Raw genomic sequence first — 9,947 nt, forward strand, 5'->3', positions numbered from 1 at the left:
ATGATGGATATTTTGTTTTTGGATAAAATGGATATGTTGCCTCCTTGTGTTTTGGGAGCAAGTTCTTCCTGGGCCCACTTTCCTGGGCAGTGTTCCCTAAGAGTTGCTACTCTGGTCCATTTTATTTTCAACAATATGCATCCTTTGGGACACATAATGTAATGTTTTGCCATAAACTCCGTTTACAGTTCTATGTGAGTGATGTCCAGAATCATATTCTTCCAAAACTCAGCAACATTAGTCACATTTTAGATGTTTTCTGATACTGTGTGTAATGAGGCGTGAAAAATTGTATTTCCCTCACCACGGATGGATGTAGTTTGATCTAGTTCTGGGGTTGAAAGCTGCTCAGATGAGGCAAACATTGTACTGGTTGAGTCTCTGAGTGTTGGTTATTTTGTTTTGGTTAGTTGTGGTGGTGGTGGTGACGGACAAAAGCGTCTGGCTTGGAGGTTCATCTGCAAAATGGAGCCATTGTAATTCTTGGCCATATCGTCACCACCACTAATAAAAATAAAAATAAAAATAACTATAAATGTAACCACCAGTTACAGGTCTTTTTGTTTTGTCCACATGTGGGACTGAAGGCTGCTCAAATGAGGTAACTGGACTGAGATGGCTTGTCATTAAATGTACCTCAGTGGTGCTCCTTTTGTTTGAGTTCAAAGTAATGGTGGTGGAATAATCTGATTTGTATGGAATGTGGTCTGCAAAACGGAGGCATGTACAAATGAAGATATATATTTTATCAAGATAAAATAAACTTTTACAAAAAGGGATTAAAAAACTTTCTTTTATGAATCCTAATTACATCCACCATTTATCCACCATTGATTGGTGGATTAAACTGGATTTTTATCTGCAAAATGGAGACACAATAATTATTCACACAGTTAGACTTTACAACCAATCAATCACTAGTCAATAGTTGGTAGAAAGAGGCAACAGCGCCTATTTTCCTCGATAAAATTCTAATGTGGTGTTCACCAGGGCTCCCTCTTCAGGGCAATTCTATTTTCAATTATTATGCTTCCATTGATTTCATTAAACTGATGTCTCTCACCAGGAATAGATGTTTTTAGATCAACCAGTGGGGTCAAAAGCTCCTCAGATGAAGTTATCTCTGTGCTGGTTGAGTTCCTTTAGTGGTTGGTTATTTTGTTTTGGATCAAAGTGGTGGTGTTGGCCAAACCTGAATGGTTTGGAGTTTTATCTGCAAAATGCAGATATAATATTCACAAGGTGTAAAATTACCTCCACTGATGAAAATAAAAAATGAATGCAGTTTCAATCACTGAAAATGGGTCTTGTTTTGTCAACCTCTGGGGTTGAAGGATGTTCAGAGGAAGCAATATCTGTACTAAGATGGCTCATGGTTAAGTGTATCTCAGTGGTGATTGTTTAGTTAGGGTTCAAAGTAATGGTGGTGAAATAATGTGATTTGTATGGAGTTTGGTATGGCGGTTTATACAATTGTACATGTATGTTATTACATACAAATACAAATCTCGTATTCAAATAATAAGATGAATAAGGACTTCAAAGTATGAGAAACTAGGACTACGACTGGTTGGGTGCATCTTCTTCCTTGGCCCAAGTGACTGGTGTTCCCCAGGGGTTATTATTCAAGCCATTTTCCTTTTTACAATAACATAGTTCCACGACTTTACAATAACTTCAGTTTACATTTCTGTATGAATGATGTCCAGCTTCATATTCCTCGAAACCCCAGCTACATGAAAAACAAAAAACTGTCTGGTGTCTCTCACCAGGTCTGGATGTTGTTTGATGAAGTCCTGGTGTTGAAAACTGTTCAGATGAGGTTATCTTTGTACTTGTTGAGTCTCTTTCAGTAGTAGTTATTTTGTTTGGGGTCACTGTGCTGATGGTAGCCAAAACTGTCTGGTTTGGAGTCTCATCTGCAAAATTGAGACAAGGTATTCACAGGGTGCAACGTTGCCAACCATTATAAAAGTACTAATAATTTTACTCACTGGTAACGGTTCTTGTTTGTTCCAGCTCTGACGTTAAAGGGTGCTCAGATGAGATATTTTCTGTACTGATATGACCAGTGGTTGATTCAATCTCAGTGTTCGTTTTTTTATTTGGAATCTCTATGGTGGTGGACAAGAGTGAGTTGTTTGGAGTTTCTCCTGTAACATTAAGACAAGAGTGATACAAATATACTGAATGCTGCTTAGAAGAGGTTATGTCTGTTCTGAAATGACCAGTAGTTGACTGAGTGATAATGTCACCTGTAATAGTGGTTATTTTGTTTTGGCTCATTACGGTGGTGGTAGCCAAAACTAGCTTGGCTGGAGTTTCATCTGCATAACGGAGATATGATAGTCACAGGGTATGACATTACCACCACCAATAAAAATATAATACAAAACAAATATAATTCCACTCACCAGTTACGGGTCTTGTTGGGTCTACATCTGAGGTTGAAGGCTGCTCAGATGAGGTCATCTGTGTACTGACAAGACCTGTGTTTGATTCTGCCTCAGGGATGGTTCTTTTATTTGGAATCTCTGTGGTGGTGGACAAGAGTGAATTGTTTGAAGTTTCATCTGTAAAATGGAGAAATGGGTAATGAAAATATATTAATCAAATATCATAATTATAATTTGTGGAAGATAGTTAGAGGTAGAGCTAGAGGTAACTTTTGTACTACTTGAGTCTTCCTCAGTGGTGTTCATTTTGGTTTGGGTCACTGTGGTGGAAGTGGTGGTGGACAAAACAGGCTTGTTTGGAGTTTCATCTGCGAAATAGAGGCATGATGTTCAATCAAAGGGTTGGAAGTTAACTCCAATTAATCAACAGCTAGTAAATAGGAAAAATGACTGTAAAAGCTAAAACCACCAATGGATAGATCTAAACACCCTACTGATGATTAAACACAATTTCTGAGTGCGTTTGAGTTTAGTATGTACTCAATCATTTACTTAATATTCTGTTGAAGATCCTCTCTATTCACTGAAACTCTTTGCATTTAGTTATGATAAACTGATAGTTTGGCAGTACCATGGCTGACCAGACCAAGAAACTCGCACAAGCACCAGAATATTTTGCTTTTCATAAAAAAAATAATACTTTTTACTCACCAGTAATGGGTCGTGGTTGGACTGCCTCCAGGGTCGAGGGCTGGTCAGATGAGGTCACCTGTGTACTAAGACGGCCTGTGGTTGAATCTATCTCAGTAATGGTTCTTTTGTTTGGATTCACAGTGGTGGTGGTGGTGGAATAAGGTGATTTGTATGGAGTTTGTTCTGCAAAAAGTGAAGGCATGTAAAAATGTACATATATAGTATGTATATATATTATCACATACAGTATAATAGACACCATACTGTATTTCCTAGTCAAATAATGTGATGAGAGATAATATTTAAAAATCTTAGGCCATGAGACTCTTAGAAATTGTGGACTGATTGGGAAAAAGTTCTTCCTGGGCCCAATTGATATGTATTGTTCCCCAGAGGTCACTGCTCTGGTCTGTTTCATTTTCAACTAACATGCTTCCTCTTGGCCACTTACTGTTTTACTTACTTTTTCCATAACCTCCATACATGGCAATGCGAATGATGTCCAACTTCATAATCTTCCAAAATCCATAGATATGAATCACATTTTAACCATTTTTCTGATACTGACTGGGCATAGTGAGGAATGAAAAATTGTATTTCTCTCACCAGGAATGGATGTTGTTTGATGCAGTTCTTTGGTTGAAAGCTGCTCAGATGAGGCAAACACGGTACTGACATGACCAGTAGTTGTTTCTATCTCAGTGGCGGTTTGTTTATTTAGGGTCACTGTGGTGGTAGAAAAGATTGAGTTCTTTTAGCCGTTTTTCTGATACTGAGTGTGACAAATAATGAAAAACTGTCCATGTCTCTCACCAGGAATGGATGTAGTCTGATCCAGTTCTGAGGTTGAAAACTGTGCAGATAAGGTAAACACTGTACTGGTTGAGTCTCTTTCAGTAATGGTAATTTTGTTTTGGGTCACAGTGGCAGTGGTGGACAAAAGTGTCTCATTTGGAAGTTCATCTACGACATGGAGAAATTATATTTGCGGTTAGCGATGTTACCATCACTAATATAATAATAAAATACAAAAAATTATATATGTATATATATATATATATAAATATAAATATATAAATATAAATGTACCCACTAGTAACAGATCTTGTTTGGTCCATCTGTGTGGTCGAAGGCTGCTCAGATGAGGTGATCTCTGTACTAAGATGATGACCAGTCATTAAGTCTATCTCAGTAATGGTTCTTTTATTTGTGTTCACTGTGGTGGAGGTGGAATAATGTGATTTGTATGGAGCTTGTTCTGCAATATGGAGACACGGGCAATTGAGCCACTTTTGTTACATTTAGTATAATTGACACCATATTTTTTTTTCAGATAATGGGAATATAATCAGAATTTCCAAGTCTTAGACCTAAGGATTCTGAAAAAGTGGAATGGTTAGGAGCAAGTTCTTTTTGGGCCCAGTTTATATATGGCAGCTCACTGCTCGGGCCATTTCCATTTTCAACTAACATGCTGCCTTTGGCCCGCATACTGTAATTATACAGTATTTCCATGACATCCATTTACATTGCTATGTGAAAGATGTCCAGCTTCATATTCTTCCCAAACCCAGCAACATGAATCACATTTTTAGCTGTTTTTTATACTCACTGTTTGTAATGAGGAATTTTAAAAAATGTATTCGTCTCACCAGGACTGGATGTTGTTTGAGGCAGTTCTGGTGTTGAAAGCTGCTCAGATGAAGTTATCTTTGTGCTTGTGCTTGAGTCTCTTTCAGTTGTTTTTCTTTTGTTTAGGGTCACTTTGCTGACAGTGGACCAATCTGGCTCATTTGGATTTTCATCTACAAAAAGGAAACATGATATCCACAGGATGTGAAAGTACCACCACAGATAAAAGAATAATAAGGATAAATAAGAATAATTTCACTCACCGGTAGTGGGTCTTGTTGGCTCCACATACGGGGCTGAAGGCTGCTCCGAGGTGGTCATCTTTGTACTAAGATGACCAGTGGTTGATCCTGTCTCAGTTGTGGCTCTTTCATTTGGGGTCACAGTGGTGGAGGACAAGAGTGAGTTGTTGGAAGTTTCTCCTGAACAATGAAGACAGCCGTAATAAAGCTATGGAAATCAAAATGTGATTGTTTCCACTGAACTGATTTCTTTAATGACTCCCTACAACATACTAGAGGCAGTCTTTGTACTGGCTGAGTCTCCCTCAGTGGTGGTTATTTTGTTTGGGGTCACTGTGGTGGTGTTGGTGGCAGCTGTAGTAGTGGTGCTGGTGGGGGTGGTGGTCGTGGACAGCACTGGCTTGTCTGGAGTCTGATCTGCAGTGTAGATGTAATATAAAATAAGAAAAGAAAAACAAACCTTGCCGTAAACAGTTTTCATTGGAACTACTTCCTCAAGAAAACATATCCCTGTGAAAGCAGCAGTAGCCACCAACACTTTCATCAAAACTGAGATAGACCCTCTCACCATTTTCTCCGTGGCAGATAAATGTGAGCTGCCTGCCACACTCTTCATCTGACCACTGGCCTGCCTTGCCCAGATTAGTCGCAATGCAGTTCTGCTTCCCTCCGACATTATTAGGCTCTCCGACCATCCAGTAGCGGTAGGTGGAGTCACTTTGATCGGACCATTCCCGAGTCCTGCACAAAGAAACAGACGTGTTGCAGAATATACTGGAGCGCCTTTTATTTTGTTTTAACAAAAAAAAATATCTATTGTTATCATTATCTAATATAGATGTGCTGAACATTTTTTGAAGGTATAGGCATGGCCCCTAATTTTCATTGACACTGAAATGAGAAAGAAAAAAATGTTACTCAAAAACACAAGTTTCAACCTCATGGTGGCGCCACAGGAAAAGTCAGGGGATCACTAAATCCAGTTGGATTCGTCCGCTGGGGTGAATCCACAATTTCACAGCAATCCATCAAATAATTGTAGCGATATCTCAGTGAACCAAAGTAGAGGAAAGGCGAAACCGCTCAGCCAGAGCCATGTTTCTGATGTGGCTAAAAAGCTAGTAAGAGGACCTCAAGCTGTTTCCAAGCTCTCAGTTACTTATTCTGTTTTTCCTACCTCTGCCAATGTTGGCTTTCTGCCGTGTTTTGTGCATTTATTTGATTCTGCCGTGGCATTTTTGTCAGTTTCACAACGTAAAAGAAGAAGAGGAAAAATAAGGTGTTACGACTGAGGGGTCGCTATCTCATGGTGTCACTTTGAAAGTAGCCACTTGTCCATCAAACAAAGAGACACGTCTGACACATTCCAGACCTGTAGAGGCCAATCCAGACGCTCCTGTTTTTGGCCAAAAGCTGTATTTCCTGGTTCTCTTTCTCGTCTCTAATACTGGCCAGGTCTGTGTAGCGCTTCCTGCAGTACCGCCGAGCGTCAGACCAGCTCATCTCCTGCTCAACAAAAATGAAACGCTCACTGGTACCGGTTGTACCTGTGAGGAAAACAGAGAGAGATTAGAGAAAGACCTTCTTGACATCCAGTGGTGTGCATCGAAGTAATAACGCAATACGTCAAATCATTTGTGTCCATCTAGTAATCTATTTGAACCAAGACCATCATAGCAGACGAAGGGGTTTCTCAGGAAGCACTTCGAGTCCTCCCACATCCCTCCACTCCACATCTTCACACACATCTGGTCCCCGAGGAAGTTGTCAGGCTGACCAAAATCCCAGTTCCTGTAGTCGCCCCCATCGTCTCTGTAGTAATGGCTGTCTGAAAATGACCACCTCCAGCTGGTGAGGTTATCGTGCAGCCCGATCCAGGCCTTCTCTGTAAAGCCGCTGGTGGTGTCCTGAGCTGCGTTCACCAGCCTGTTCATGTCCTTTATGTCAAAGACGGTGGCCAAGTCAATGTACCACTCCCTGCAGTACTTCTGGGCCTTCGGCCAGGGCAGAGCGGTGCTGATGAAGTGGTACTGAAGAGGTTGGCAGTGGGTAACCGTACACAGACCTGTGGATGGAGGACACTGGGGTTTGTCAGTAGGAAGTCACTCGCTGTCTGTGAGTCAAGATATGTCTCAGGGTTTTGCAAGATGGTTAACAAGAAAAAACAAGATTAGAAGACTCTACAGTCGTGCTAGCGGCTCTGTGAGACGCAAGTATAATATTTACAATGCTCACCAAAGCAAGTTAGTGGGCATTCAGGCTGAAAACAACTGTGAACCCTCCGGGGACCTGTTGCTTCAGGCACCAGCGAGATGATGAAATACAATCCAGAAAGTTGAGTTTAAATAAAGGATCCCTGAATGTGAAGATTTATCAGACGCCAAAATGCCACACAGCTGTTTATAATACTCAGAGATAGAACTTTACAACTATGGAAAGTTGCCTCCGCAGCAATTATTTTATCTTTCGTTGCGACAATCGAAATGAAAACGGCAGAAATTCAGTACAGCGTCCAAATTAAAAAGTAATTTAGGGGGAATGTGCACTTGCACGTATGTGATCGGCCGCCGCAGCACGTTGCCAGATCACGCGGCGTTGCGACAAAAGCTGAGCCAGGTTGAACCTTTTTGCGAAACAGCTCAGCATTTCCAAAGTCGGTCCGAACGCGGCCTGAGAGTCGACAGCCATGCCAGCAGCTCTGTGGGGTTGTACTTAGGCACAGCAGCGCTTTAACCTACATGCTAAAGTGCTCACAGTGACAGTGTTAAAACGCAATTATTTTGACCCGCTGGTGGCATTAGAGGTAAAATTAGTGGATCACCGGAGGCTTTATCCTCTTGGGAACGTGAATGTCTGTACAACATTTCACAACAACCTATTAATTACTTGTCGAAATGTTTCGGTCTGGACCAACATGGTGGGCCGACTATCACTGCCATCCTCAGAGCCCACAACGCTAGCATGGGTAAAAACATTCGTAACACTTTTTCATTAAGTCGTACATACTTTGACCTCTTTGCGGCTGTGAACAACCTTTCAATGACACGATCTTTATCGTTAAAATGCTCAGAACTCACGTCCATAATAAGGCTTATAACCTCTGACAATAGAAGTACTAATTGTTTGGTAGTCCTCCTCTACCTCAGGCCTGAAAGATAAAGACCGGTAGGTGTTGTCCTGTGGGTTCCTTGACTAAGACGTTAAAATCACCGTGTTTATAAGTTACTGTAGCCAGTGGATGATACTTAATCAGGGTAGGTGTCTTAAGAATGACACTATCACATATTCCTGGTACTTAATTTTCATTTCATAATATATTCAAACAGTATTCATGGTATATTTACAACTCGTTAAGCAAAAACTGACTCTTTTTTCAGGTACATTCTGCATTTTTTTTTTTTTTCATGTAATAATTATTAACTACAGCATTTGACAGCGTTGGAAGTCTTTTCGAAACACAAATATAATATTTACCTGTGAGCAAAAGGAGGAAAGACTGTCTCCACTTCATGTCCGGTCAGATTTCGTCACACTTTTCTTTTTTTTCTTTTTTTTTTGCTGCAACACACACATGAAAATTGTAACTTTTGCCAAACAATAAATTGGTAGTAAAAGAGGATCAAACTGACATTCTTAAATCTCTTACACTTCCTAATAAGCCTTCAGAAATAAGGTGCAAGAGTACATTTACTTAAGAACTGTAATTATTTAGTTATGAGTATTTGTCCTTTACTCGCAAATGTTATTTCCACTACACTACATTTCAAAAGAAAATTGTACTTTTTACTCCACTACATTTATTTGACAGATAATTACTTTGCAGAACAAAATTGTACACAGAAAAACCAGGACTTATCATAAAATTCGGTGCAAAATGTGTTAAAGATTAGACTACAAAACTGCATATAATGTAGTTAAAATAAGCATAAACTCAGATACATTAAAATGCTACTTAAACATTTATGCATCAGTAATAATGACCCACAAAGGACTTGTACTTGCAATGGAGTATTTTTACATCATGTAGTACTACTGTTACCAAAATAAAGTACCTTAAAATATACTGTTCATTGAACATTTTTTTACACCTTCGATTTAGAAACACAAAATCTCCACAAAAAAAGAAAAAAAAACATAGGAAAAAAAAAAAACTTTGTATTTCTTGCTTTTTTATTTCTTATTTCTAGCCTCTCAAAACCTGCATCGATGCATTCTGGAATTAAAATTAAGATGCTAATATTATCGACTTAAGGCACATGCTTTTGCAGATAGCTCCAAATACTGCTGTTAAAATAAAGAAATTCAAGCATATGACAAAGAAGTTTTATTAAATTTAATCTTAAAGCAAAATATTACATAAAGCGGCCCACTTACCTGTGGCTGCTTCTTCGAAGAGTTGTGCTTGTCTCTGGATTTTTATTTATTCTTCGACGTCACTAATTGCAGACACACACTAACGGTGTCGTGCACAAGCAGGATACAATTTAAGAAAATATGTTTTTTTGCTGAAGTTGAGGAAATCTTCTCACCAGACAAGTTCCTTTCCTTCTCTACATGTTTTCTCTGCACCGAGCGATAAGACATGATTCCCAGGAGCAGAACAGGTTTTGGTTGTAAGGCACAAGAAGCCTCGGGGGCTTGAAAGGTCACCTAGCACAAGATACTTTTTCTACTTGGCTGAGATGAGCTGCAACCAAAAACATCTCGGAATAATAGGAGATTTTTCAGCGGAGGTGTTTGCTTTCAAAAAGGTCAAACTTGCCTGGGTACTGAAAAAAATGGACAAGTAGATGAGGAGTTCATGGCTTTCAGCTTTATCACCGAATCTGTGTGTCAGAAGAGTAATGCCAATGAGTTACCTTGTGAAACAAATGATTTTATTTTTGTTTACTTTGTATTTCTATGCATTTTTTTTTGCCTATTCATGTTTTCTACTAGTTTTTTTTGGGAAGGCGGGGTGGGACAAGGGTACTATGTGAGCCTT

General features: G+C 39.5%; 1 long non-coding RNA gene across 1 annotated transcript; it reads right to left on the reverse strand.

Annotated features, from left to right (window-relative positions):
- Positions 1–3,701: 3,701 nt before the first annotated feature.
- Positions 3,702–4,260, reverse strand: LOC120797014. Its single transcript, XR_005708447.1, has 3 exons — positions 4,183–4,260; positions 3,903–4,052; positions 3,702–3,815 (listed from the first exon to the last, which is right to left on the reverse strand). It is a non-coding gene; the product is annotated as an uncharacterized LOC120797014 (long non-coding RNA).
- Positions 4,261–9,947: the final 5,687 nt, after the last annotated feature.

This window comes from Xiphias gladius, chromosome 12 (genome assembly GCF_016859285.1).
Source record: "Xiphias gladius isolate SHS-SW01 ecotype Sanya breed wild chromosome 12, ASM1685928v1, whole genome shotgun sequence".
Lineage (NCBI taxonomy): Eukaryota > Metazoa > Chordata > Actinopteri > Istiophoriformes > Xiphiidae > Xiphias > Xiphias gladius.